Here is a 13786-nt window from a genome sequence, read left to right as displayed (position 1 = left end):
GAAGAAAATCTGGTACAGTTATTATCTAGAATTCAAATTCATTTAAATGGACAAGACTCTTGGCAATTACCAATACTGTTTCATTACAAAACAAATTGGTAGTGATAAGGTATTTGAAGGCAGTGAAGGAAAGCAATAAAGTTTTGCCATGGGGTCAAGTCAAAATAAAACAATTTGCCTCTGCCTTAAACATGTTGACAGATTTCAACATCGAGAGGGAAGGAATGGGAGACGGTGGATATAACACAGAAAAACTTGTCTTAAGCAATAAGTTGGAGCCCACCAAAGGCTGGTTGCCTAGATATGGTGCTTTGTAAGACTGAATGAAATTACGCCAGGAACTTTAGAAGTGGATCAATACAGTCTCTAAAGAGAGGAGATTTTCACTTGCAGGCAGCCTTTTGCAACACATTTGTCTATGAGCGGACTAGCATTTGGAAGGCCAGCTTCACACCAGTAGCAGGTCATCCAAATCTTCAGTGCTCTGGAAGATGCAAATAATCGTTTCTAAATGGGTCTCCTGTTATGCAGAAAGTTGTTCTACCTCTCACATTTTTGCTATCCAGCATTTTTTGTATTTTTCTACCTGTTCAAAATGGTTTTATGTTTTCACCAACACAGCCGTGCTGATTGGCACAGCATTTCATTTGGAAAGGGGAAAAATGGTTGGGTCTGTGGCTCAGCCCACTCCTTCCGTTCCTTTATTCCCATGTGTGGGAGCAGTGGCAGAGTTAAATTGCAGAGCGCCGTAATTGCTGAAGAGCAAAGAGCTAGGGAAGATTGAAATTGATATAAAGCAAAGTTACAGTATGGTAGAGTGATGTTATGCCAAATATTTTTGCAGCGTTTCCTAAAGCAGGAGCATAACTTTTCAAACAACTATGAAATGCTTGCAAATTGCCTGATGTGAATTGCTTTTCTTCGTTTAGCAATATTTAGGAGATCTGAATGGTTTTGCTCAATTATAGCAGTTAATTTGATCTAATGCAGTTGATGTAAATCATGTAGTTAGCCTGATTTATGTCAATTGAGCCAGCAAAAATTTGTTTATAAACCAAGCCCAAAGTGTCTTTCTTAACACCAAAAGTACTTCTGTGGCAACTGCTGCTGTGAAGAGGAATACATATTGCCAGACAAAAACCATTTCAATTGTATTTTTGATTTCTTTATGGGTTTGGGTAGGGAAAAGACTTGAATTATTAATTAGAGAAATGTGACATTTTGTGGTAATTTTGTAGTAGATTTGGGAATTCCATTTTCAGAAAAAAAAGCTATTATGTTCAGAAGGCATTTGGAGAAATAGAATGGTGTTTTCTCACTAATGCACTTCCAGTAAACACGGAGATTTAATGATTTTCAGAGATCTGTAATTATATGCTGACAGTTTCTCCACTGTGGGAAGACCACTCTGCTGAGGAACAATTGTCCCACATGTGGATGATTCCAAATTCCTTTTGCTAGGGGATTTCTTGGCTTCTGTATGCATTTATTATACATTTTAAAATATCGTGTAGCAGTGTTAAGGCAGTGACATTTGTTGGCCGATGCTTCTCTCTCAGGATTCTGTTCCATTGCATCGATAACAGTATCTCAGGGATCGATGAAATTAAGCTGTTGTAAGTGAGAGGAAAACCAGATTAGATGTATGCAGGTGTTTTTATCTTATTATCTCTGTATCTCTATCATCATCAGTGAAGGTACACTATTGTGTTTTAAGTTTTTTAAAAGAATGTCTGTTTTTGATCCAGAATGCTTTGAATAATACATCTAGTTATTGTTGGGTTAAGAATCTTTGAAAGCTAACATGTGAACAGAGAAACAGCTTATTTTTCCCTTTCTTTACTGTATTTATGTAGGTCGTTTGAGGGGCTCCAATAGCAGCAACACATAGCAAGCTCTCAGTCACACTTTCTGTGTGCATAGAACAGCCATATGTTTCTTCAGTTTCTCTGTCAGCTTCCCTGTGCTTGTTCTTGCTAAATGCAGAGCCTTGAAGGCAGACGGGAAGCGCTCTGAAGCAGGGCAGAAGCACTCAGTGTGACCAGCTAGGCGTGAGATTCATTACATGCAAATGCTGTCCAGCAGTGTAGATCAGCCCATGTGGAATTTGGGAGAATGTGTCAACCTCTCCAATCTCTGCCAGTGCTGGTTAGCTGAGTGTCAGTGACAACAATGTCATAGACATGCTCTTCCTAAAGAAATGGTCCCCCCCCCCTCCTTTCCAAGCTAACTGTGTCGAACAGACAAAATCCTGATCAGCTCTATGGGCAAATTAAGTCATTTGGTTTCATGTGTTCTTAGAACACTGTGTCTTCTTGCTGTGCTGCCTCAGTGTAGTTCTCTGGGGAGCTGTCACAAACTCTGAGCTAATGCAAGTTAGGAAAGAAAAGTTGCTGGCAGGGCCAGTTCCTCAGATTGTTACTATCCCAAAAAATGTACTCTGTCCAAAATCCTGATGATGCAGTTCATCTGGCTCAGGGGAAATGCACACTTTGTTATACATAAACCAGGCATGATTACATTTTCCATTTGGTAAAGTCATAATGTAGCTCCAAGTCCTCTAAAAATAGAGACATGATTCAAGTTGCAAACAAGATGGAAGGGTTTCAAATGGCTGCATTATACATAGAGCAAGCATAGAGCAAGCAAAGTTAAATTAATAGGAAAAATCTGGTTTGGGGTCTGGGGCTGCATTCTCTTTTTCTAAGCAAATGCTTAGCTGAAGAAGCGCTGCATGTCAACAGTTCCACTACTGCAAGCAGAAAGAATCTGTTTTGCTTAAAATGCAGACTATTGCAGGCTTTAGCCTCCTGAAATGAGAAAAAAAGAGCAAAAAAACCACTTCACCTAAGCCACTGACCCATTTGTTTACCTGCTGAGTGGCAAAATATGCATGTACAAAAGATACTTGCATTGGCTGGAAAATCAGTATGTATATATATATATATATATGCATGTACAGTATTCTCTTGTACCTTTTATTAAGATGGACTGAGACTATTTTAATTGCTAGCTTTGCACTTTCTGTCCCCTGTTATCCACAGCAGCATTAATGACCTCTGCTAAATGTGATTTAAAACTTCACTGCAGCTCTTATTGTTTAGACTCGGATGAGGTTAGTAGGGTGACCTGAGCACTGGGTGCAAAGTTTCACTGTTCCAGCAACGTCTAATGGATAGATGGCAACTGCATCTGTCAGGCCAGGGTATTGGTGCCTCTTAAAAGAGTGGCCACATTAATTTTACAGGGAGATTTACCGAAAGAGAGGGGTTGCAGTTTGCCCAAGACTACAGAACGATGCCTGCAACAGAACCATGATGGGAAATCCTAGGCTCATTAGAAGAGAAGATGCTCCTTAAAACTCTCTGATTTATGTTCTCAGCTTTTAGGGCTCTGTACTTCTAAATCCCACCTGGCGATCTACTCAGCTCTTTGTGCTGGGTTTAACTTCTCTAAAAAAGGGATAACGGTAATTCCCTAGTCTGGAGGTCTGGGAAGGATAAATTCACGTAAGGAAGGAGCTGCTTAGGTGTTGTTATGGAGATGGAGACAGAACTTAGGCTTGTTTGCAAGTCCTTGCTTCCTGAACAAGGATTTAGAGGCTTCAGACCGGGCTGGCCAGGAAATGTTTTCTAAGGACTGAGAGGAAGAAGTTTTCCTCATCTTTGTAGTGCCTTCAGTGTGATGAGGGCCCACATTGCTGTTGCCATTCCCCTTTAGGAACTTCAGCTCCTGCAGAGGGAAATGACGCTCTTGAATAAGTAAAATACACCTTCTGTAAAGAGTAGTTTGCGAAATAGCGTATTTATACAGAGATAATTAATGTATCCCACAATTAACTGCAAACATCACACTCTCTGCATAATAAATATTTTAAGATATGAAACATACTTGCATAAGACTAAATATTTGATTTTTCAGAAATGTAAAATCCTATGCAAAGATTGGAAGCTTACTTCCAGATAATACTGATACATGCTGCTCTACATAAGCATTCAAATATCATCAGTGTTTTTTTTGGAGGGATTAGATATTGTTCTAATTTCTTCCCTAAGCTTGCCTTGTTTTCTATGCTAAAACAAAGCAATAAGAAGAACGAAAGTCAGCATTTCAGTTAAGAGATTTGTCTTCTTATTGGTGCATATGAGTTAAAGCTATACAGACAGTAACAATATGACAGAAAAAGAGAAAAAAGGTGAAGAACAGAGCAATGCACTGCAGCGCAGCTGAGAGTTCTCTGTAGCCTTAACGAGGTTCATTAGGCTCCTAATTTGAGCCAGGGCTGAGATTCTGACTAAACCTGACTTCTCAGTGTTGCCGTGGACCAGCACTGCTTGCTCTGCCTAATTATCCAGGTTTTTCTGTTTGGTCCACTGAGCTGAGACTGGATGTGTGCTGTTGCAGGTGGGTGCCAAGTGTTTGGAGCTTTGCAGGGCTGTACTTCTGCCTTCTCAAAGCCCCTGTGTTCTGCTGCTGTGGGGGCTTTATGCTTTGGATTGCTTATTCGCTTGCAGGGACATTGTGGATCTGCATCAACACCACTAAAGTAAGTCCATTTTATCTCATCATTTCCTGTTGCTTACTGCAGATAATGACGGAATAATTCATGACTGTGTTGAGCTTTAGAGTACTGTAAATTTTCCTAGTCCAGTTTAGCCAATAGGTACTTCATCTGGAAAAGGACAAGAAATTTTCCAATAACTCTTTCCTCTATTGTGAAGAATGTTGAATCTGGTTCTATGCTTGAAAGCAATTAGTTTGATGCAGTTAAGAATAAATTGCTGATACCCTAGAATTTTCTTAATTGCTATCCTGATCAATGACATGCCTGCTTAATTGGGATGATTGGCAGGCAACTAATCCTGTGCAGTGCATTTTAATTACCCTAAACAACATATTAATGGCCTACCTGTGCTTAAATAGCACGTCTCCTGTTGTTTTCTGCCACTGTTAGATTTTCAAAAGAGCTACAAAGAAAGAGCTGGAGCTTGAGAGAAGACATATCCTACTTCTGCACCCCCCTGCTTTCTTCCTGTAATTCTCCTGCTTCTAAATCACTCAGTCTCATCCTAGATACTTAATACAAAATTATTGTCTGACAATTTATAGAGACTTCACGAGCTGCAGCAGAGTATTTCCTGTCACAATGTGTTCCCTGCTCCTGCTCCCCCAGTAGCTGGAAGAATTACTCAGTTAGTTTCTATTTACACTGGAATCTTTGCACTAACTGGTGTGCCTTTGTATGTAACCTATTTACATGGAAGCTTCACACTTTGTTTCTAATGGTATAAAAATGTGTAATTGGACAAGCTCGTTGTCTTACTACTAGAAAGGAATACTAATAAGGTGTATTAACGTTTCCTTGTTAGTAGTGGCGCTCATCTGAAAAATGTCAGTGTTTTAATGATGAAAGAGAGAGCTGTCTAGGAAAAAAAAAAAATGTAAATATGCATTTCTTTTTAATTAGTCTTAATTAGAAAATTAATAGATTTCAAGGACAGAAGTCATCATGATCTTTCGAGCTATCTCTGTGGAATGCAGCCACATAAAACAGAAGAGATCCAGCCTCTGATGATACATCAGTGTACATACAGCAGATATCCACTTCTTACCCGTCATCTAGATCCACTCTAAGAGTCATCCACTCTATTTTTAAAAGAATATGATGTTCTCCTCTTAAGTAAAATATCTAAAGCAGTTTAAATCAGGCATGTTCTACAGATGTCTAACTTTCTCAATAGACTAAAAAGGGCATCAAGGGTGACTAGGTCAGTGTGGTGGATGCTGAAATATAGATGAGATGAATCCACAGCATCTCATATATCCCGCAAAAATAATTAAGGAATCTTTCACCAGCCACTACTTTAGCTTGAAGGTGTCTGAACTGACAGAGCAATGAGGCTGCCCCGTGCTGTGGTTCTCTCTGTGCGCATGGCCAGCGCTGCCATCATCTGACAGGGCATTTCCAAACTGAGACACTGAAAAGTGTTCAGTGAGGGATGTTGCCTTGAGTGGGTGCTGTCTGCATGCAGTCCCAATGCCTGACATTACCAGGTGCTTCAGAGGGCAGCTGTGTGAGCAGGTGATGTGAGAGCTGACAACTCCCCTTCTTGGGTTAGAAGGAACTGGGATTATAGGGAGCACTCCCAGGTAGCGCACAGCTGCTCAATGCTTTTTTTTTGCCTAAGCCACGTGAGGGTAATCAGAGCACATCTCTGCTGGCCACCACCTTGTAGATATGCAGAGCCCTTATCATGTGCTAGTAGGCACTGGTCTTTCATTAGAAGGAAGGTGTATCTGTTTCCTTTATAATACATCAGGGAAAGGAAGAGAGGTATTTTACATATGGATGCATATTGATCAGGAGCACTTTTGCAGACTTTTTTTTTTTATTTATTTATAAAAACTGAAGTTGGTTCCTGCCTCATTTTGAGTACATCAAATCCCACTGTCTTGTATCTGAGAAGACTGCTTTAATCTAAGGCTATTGTAAAAGGTCATTGTGCAGTACGTATTTGAAAAATCATCCCTCTTTTCTCATTCTTCCTTGTTAAGAATCCCAAACCGCGCAGTAGCTGAGTTGATGTGACCAAGGAAATCTGCCCATTCTGTTTCCTTTGCTATCCACGCAGCACAGCAGAGAAGCTTGCCTCTGGCTCTCCCATTCCACAGATGTTGGCAGGAAGGCTAGCACTGAGTCCTTCTTAGCATTGCCCAGTTGCTTGCACTAGATCTGCATTCATTGTGAGGAGTTTTGAACGTAAATCTGGTGGAGGACATAAAACATAAATCTAGTTTCAGTTTTACAAATCCAAATGAGGAAGTCTTCATGTTTCCCATTTTTCACGTGTACCCTTAGCCTAATCATTGGTAAACTTGTAGCTAAACTGTGTGTGTCATGCTTCCAGGTTTCACTCACTTACCTGTCTTTTGTTGTAAGCGCTGAGTTTGGCATAGGCCAGTTTTGCTTGGTTAAATTCATCTTTTAGAAATGTTTGTTCCATGTAAATATCTGCTGATGTTCTGTGTAAGTACTAAAGCAATGATTATGGGACTCAATTCCTTTGATAAAGAAAGTGCCAGATCCCTTCTGTTTTTCAGCTTTATTGTAAGAAATAGTAACTGTGATATGTATTAATAAATACAGCTTTAAAAACTTATAAAAGTATAGGCTGATCCTTTGTTAGAGATGTTCATTTCTGTGTATCTATTTCATGTGTATTTGTTTCTGTTTATCCTCTTACTGATGCATTCCTTGAGATGTGTTGTAGTGCAATTTATGATCAACAGGCGAATGAATTGTTTTCACATCATTTACAGATGTGTAAAATAGCCTCTTTCAATTTGTCTACTAAACCTCTGGAGAACTGCAAAGATGGACTTCCAGATTTTTACCTTTGCTACACAGCTTTGCATCCTTCAGACTTATTTTTGTCTTTATATGTATAATCACTACCCAAGGGACAGCCTTCCTTCTAAGTAGCAGTGTGTAGTTGCTGAATCTGTATTTTTTAAAGAAATCTTTCTTTTCCTGACAGCTACTCCAGAGAGCAAAGAGAAAAGGACAAGTGTTTTCTCAGATGTTCGTTCAATGACAAGGGCAGGAGGCTGATTAGGTCGGTGCATTAATGTGCTTTTTTGAGGAAAACAGAGGAGAAATGGGAATAGTGGTGTCTGTATGTATGTATGTATGGAAAAGTAGTCAAAAGACACAGAAATTAGGTAAATGTTTGGCAGGTAGGGCAAATGGAAAGGCAGTGAAGTTGAACTTGCAGTGACACTGCAATGAAGTAGAAGATGGGAGCCAATGATGGCTTCCTTGGGGAAAGTATCAGCACACAGTGAGGGCTGTTCAGTGGGGTATATGTGCCATACCTCTAAGAGCATAGGAGAGTGGGGGGAGTAAAGTGAAGATGAGTTTGACTTTGCCTGTTCATCCCAGAGAGCACAACAGCAGTAGAGGTGCAGCTTGGCCATAGCCAGAAGCAGTGCTATGCTGAGGGACATGTTGGGCTGTAGATTGAGTTGCACCCCAAGTGGGCATGGGCTACTGTCAGGACAGAAGTGCACTGAGGCAAATATCCCTGTGATGAAGGAGCAGGGTGAACAGGCACAAACTCTTTGGATTTGCCTTTTTCCTTGTGGTGTTACGATCACAAAAGCAACCATTTATTTGACTTGTTTCTCTATATAGGGAACATAGGGTTGTGTAGGCTGGATGCCTAAAATAAGTTTAAGCAACCAGTATTGTTATTTACATGGAGGAGAATATGCTCCTAATAGGAATGGCAAGTGCAGGTGTGCTGAGAGGATTGGGGCCTGTGTGTGTGTGTAGATGTTGTGTATCTACCTAATACACAATGGAGGGCAGTCTTCAGCTATATCTTTCCATATTCTTCCCTCTGAGGAATGGGGCAGCCCTTCAAGTAGACTTTTGATGGCTGTCTTCATGAATAATGCTAATTTCGTCATAATACAAAAAGTTTAAAACTTTAGCTTTTGTACAGTATGAAATGAATGAACAGTGCATCAGAAACATCTGTCAGGTTATAGAATAAAGGCTCAATTAGCATTTTTGTATGGTGTGGAATAATTCATGCTGGGACATCAAAATTTGCCTTCTGAAATGTATGGGAAAAAAACACATTTCCTGGTCTTTCTTGTTCCTCTCTGTAGACTGGTTCATGCTGGGGGAGGGAGAAAGAGTTGAGCCGTGTTAGCACTAGTGGAAATCTGTGGGGTGCAATGTAGCCACATGAGCATCTTCAAAGTGCCTTACAAACAGGAATTAATATATTGATGTTGCACAGGGATTCTATGGCCAAGATAATGCTGCAATCATATCGAGAGTTCAAGGATGTGATTTTTTTTCAAAAGCACTTTAATGGCTTTGTAGGCGCAGAATCATTCTGTGGCAATTCTGATTCTATTACTGAAGCCTTGTGTTGAGTAGCAGTGTCCATTGCTGCTAAAATACCATCGGCAGCAAACAAGGAAAACATGAGAGCCTGTGAGTGAACTGAGCTCTGGACAATTTCTCTTGCTTTTGCTTTGCAAATTCAATTATGTGTTTTAATTATTACTGAGATGTATGTGCGGCTATAGAGAAAGCAGATGCCTATTCAGTCAAGCAAATGAAGTATGTTGACATTGACAAAGATAATAGTTGGAAGGAGCAGCCAACAGTAGTAGAAGGATCTTTATCCATTCAGAAGATGGCGAAAGTATTTATTCCCCTGGTCTGCTTTAGCATTAGCTTTAGTGTCTCATTTAAGTGCTCTGACTCAATGCACAAGAGTTGACTGCATCTTTTCATTGACTAGACAGGGAACTCAGGCCTTTCACTTTGATCTGTTGAATCATTCCTAAGCTAGATACCTAGCATGGGCACGTATATGTTTATGAAAACCCGCCAGGATGTCTATTTCTATCAGTGAGGCTGTGCTACAAATTCAGAACAAATAGATACAAATCCCTAAATGAAGATTGGATACTTTTAAAAACACTCTTCCAGAAATTGTCAAGGAATCCTCCAGTGAGATCCTACGGGATTGTGTCGTACCAATAGTCATATTATAAGAAGAAAATGATCCCTTTTTGCCTTAAAATGAATATGAAAATCAATGTAAACTGCTCACAAATCTCTTAAGTTCACTGATTCCAGACCATGAGGAGCAGAATGCAGCATATTCATGCTGTGTCTTGGCTCCATCATGATAGAGAAATTTGGGAAAATACAAGCAATCAAAAATTTATTAACCCCTTGGTCTCAGTTTTATTCTCCCTCCCTTTTTATACTGTAGACACACATAACATTTTAATGGACTCAATTATAAGTATGATAGGATGAGTTAATAGGATTTATATGCTTTGTATATACTTCATAAACTCTGAAGCACTAAAATGTATTGGAATTATAGATAAATTATATGAAGAAGGTAGTGAATTGAATAATAGGAAAACAGTAATTGAAAAACCTATAAACTCCCTCAATGCGTGCCCTTCCTTTCTTAATTTGTAATAATAATGTAGTGGATAAATCAATCAAGGATGTTACCACGATAGGTGACTTAAAATATTCTCTTCTAACTAGATTTCTTGTGAGTTTGTTCCAATTCCGCACACTGAGTGAATTAAGGATGGAGTCAGACAGTGTTCTGTAGAGAGCCGAGCTGCTCTGGAGTGGGGCCGTATTAGTGTAATTGGGAGCAGAATTTGGCCTTCAGCTCTCACTCACTGTGCAGGGAAGGAGAGAGGAGAAAGACACTGCCCAGATTTGCCTACAGTGCTATAATTCAAGGCTTGCGCAGAATGAAACCCTGAACCCAAGTGCCTCAGCTACATCCATAATGCATAAGCTGCTAAGCGTTATGAAGAGTGCTCTGCTTGTTGGGTAGCTGCAGAATAACATGGCTAACAGATGTTGTGCTTCTAAAGCAGTTGAACTCCTGAGTGTGCTTTTATCTTCTGATCTGCAGCGCACTGTGGTTCCCCCACTAGTGCATACACAAGGCAGACAGATTAGCGTTAATTAGAGAGAGACTTTGCTCATTTCTCATTGCCAGTTTCAATTTTGAGCAAGTTGATGTTTCTCTCCTTTACAGTTTCAAATAAGGGCAATTTAGTATATGCAAGTGTTTGCAGTTTTAGGCATTAATCAATGTTGCTTCTACTTAAATTGTCAGGTGTAGGTCTGGATGTCAAGCACTGAAGTGGATGAAGGCTGGTGGGTAGGAGCAAGGATGGTAGGGTCAGGCCCTGGCAGTGCTTGGGGCCATCTGTAGGATGGGCTCCTAGGGGGGCAAGCAGGAGGAGCCAAGGAGCTGTGCCATTTTCTCACGTGGGTTAGTGAGGAGAAATGTTAATTGATTATTCCTTCTAGGACATTACAGAGCTTGATGAAAGCATTTTGCATTGCTGCTTGTAATGAAAGAGGAAAGGAGCTTTCTCCACCTTCTGACCTCCCTCCCTCAAGCACCAATGCAAAGGAGGATTTATTGTTTCATGAGCAGCGTGATCATGCTTTACAGTGAGTATTAAAATATTGGCTTACTAGGTTATTTAGGGAATAACTCTTCCTGCAATTATCCCCTCTCCCACCACCACACCCCCACTTCATATCATATGTTTTTGTCATTTACCCATCAGGTTCAAAATATCACTAATTCCCTTTCTACAGTGATAGGGCACTTGCAACAGAACAAATATTTTTAGGTTGACAGTATGTTACAGAATTGTGATGTGGGCAGAGTAAATTGAAATCAAAGCAAAACTAAATTCCACTCATTCTTCAGATTCCCAGGCAGACTCAGATATCTTTTGCAGTTCATTGGTCTTTTAAAGTGGGCTTAGACATTGCTCCCAGACAAGGGGAGCAAGTTGCCAGATGGTGAAGGCTATGCTCGCTGTTAGTGTTGGTTCTTTTCTTTCCTTCACAACTGAGTATTTCATGTTGTGAGAATATGGCAGAGCCTCTACTGTGCCTGGGTTAACCTAACCCTGCTAATTAGCGCTATACGATGGTATTTTGTCAAATGACATAAATTTGCTTTATCTGATATCTCCATGAATATGTCAGTGGAAGAAAACAATTTTTCAAAGCAGTAATTCTGTTAGTCTCATGAGCGTTTCTTTCTTCTGTCATTAATTTCAATTATGTTGTGTTAGATTTCCAGAGCAGCTGTCCAGCAATGAGGCTCTGTAGGCCACCATGCCTTGGCACTTTAAACTGTGGTTTTGTTTTGAAAAGTGAATTTTTATTCAGTCTGCTGCCTATGTGCTTTTGAGTCTTATTTGCTTACTTTACTGATACAAACACATTTTTACTACTGCTACCATCACAGTGCTGAAATACCTCCAAACTGTGGGGTGACCTGTAATCTTTGTCTCATGTAGCTTCATGGAAATTGTCAGCAGTGCTTTAATTGTAGATGGTATTTTGGCCCTGATGCTTGGAAAGGACTCAGCTTGGCATTCATCCAATGGAAAAAAAAAAAAAAAAAACACAAAAAAAACCCTCCACACAACTGTGGCTGTGTGTGTGTGTATATACACACACATATATATTTTATTTATATTTTATATATGTGTGTGTGTGTGTGTGTGTATATGTATATGTATATATATATTTTTTTTTTTTAATTAATTTTTTAATTTTTTTTTTAATTTTTAATTAATTTTTTTTTAATGTGCTGGGGGGGGCAATTCACTGCTTGGTACTTGTTGATTTTGTCACGATTGAACAGTCTTTGATGCAACCAGAGCAGCAGACTGAAAAGCCAGGGTTCAAGACACTTCTTTGGTGAACCTCAAGGGTATTCAGTAGATGCATATGCTCACTCTCTGAAGCGGCTTCAGAGAGAACATCCTTGCAGGCTTTCTTCATTTGTATGAGCTTCAGTTTTACTGAATACTCCATGTCACCTACCTGTTTCTGCTTGTTATTTTTTTTTTTTCCCCCCCTCTTGAATTCTTGGGACTGCTCTGCACGCATGGTATTTTATTAGCAGAAGATGTGTTTGTTTTGGATCAGTAAATGGTAGTTGTTTTGGCTCTGTAGTAATAAGTGGAATTATTTTTAGCATCAAGCCAGGCTAATTTGACAGTGATATTGCAGTTTAACAAATTAACACTTCAATTTGTCATTTCTACCATCTCTTAGGGAAGGGGTCTTTCTGAAGGTTACTACAATTAGCAGTGGCAACAGGCTCCAACATCATCATTAGCAACAGTTCCTGACTTGTTATGACTCTGAAATGGCGCAGGCATCATTAATGGCACACTGAAAACTGGTCTGGATGATGTGTTTTTGCGTGACCTAATCTAGGTATTTCTGCTCTGGCAGAAGGATTGGACTAAATGATCTTTAGGCTCCTTCCAATCTCTGGCATTCTGTGATTCTTGACAATATGGAAGCACCTGAGCCATGACTGCACATGCCAGAATGCAATGAGCCACATGCCACAGCACCTCAGAACTCTTCTGCTGCTTCTACTCTCACTGAAGATGAGTACTATCCTCACCTGTATTTCAGCACTGGTAACACTATTACTGCCTTTGGCTTTGCTTTTCAGGACGTCTTTTGTGTGTACACGTCCCTGTACTAAGTCACTATACATTCCTCATGGAGGAATTCAGTTTCACCACTTTGCATCAGACACTCTTCCATGTCAGAAGCTATTTTGTTGGACTGCCATCTGTTTCATGGCAACAACATGTAATGGAATATTGTTGAGTAAGGTTCGGCCTCTACTGCCATACCACCATCATCTGCCTCGTATGTTGTGGGCCAACATCATAAAACAGGAAGCATTACTTTCAGAGCATCCTTTGTATAAAATATAATATAGTTAACGTACATAAGTACCCAAACTTATTTTAACTTTTAATATTTTTATTGAAAAAATAACAGCAACAAAAGAGCAACAAATCCATAAAACTACAGGGATATTTGACCTTGTTTTTCTGAAATTGGTGCATCAGACTGGTTTGAAGGTAGAGGGCACAATTCTTAGTGAAGCATCAAGGTGTTCATCAGAGACTGTCAGATTGACAGTAATTGTTCCCAAATGTATGTAGTGCCAAAAAGTGATGACATGAACAAGGCATGGTTGTGAAGCAAGGGATACTTTTCTTTGGGAAGAGGGGGCTTATAAAAGAACAGTGGAGAGACATGATCAGTTTTTGTTTGTTTTTTTTTTTTTTTTTTTTTTTTTTTTTTTTTTTTTTTTTTTAGTTGAATGTCTGATTGCAACTCCATTAATTCCACTTGAAAATCTGCGGATAA

This window comes from Tetrao urogallus (assembly GCF_951394365.1).
Source record: "Tetrao urogallus genome assembly, chromosome: 7".
Taxonomy (NCBI): Eukaryota; Metazoa; Chordata; class Aves; order Galliformes; family Phasianidae; genus Tetrao; species Tetrao urogallus.
The sequence above is the reverse complement of the archived record's forward strand: the minus strand, read 5'-3'. Positions refer to the sequence as shown.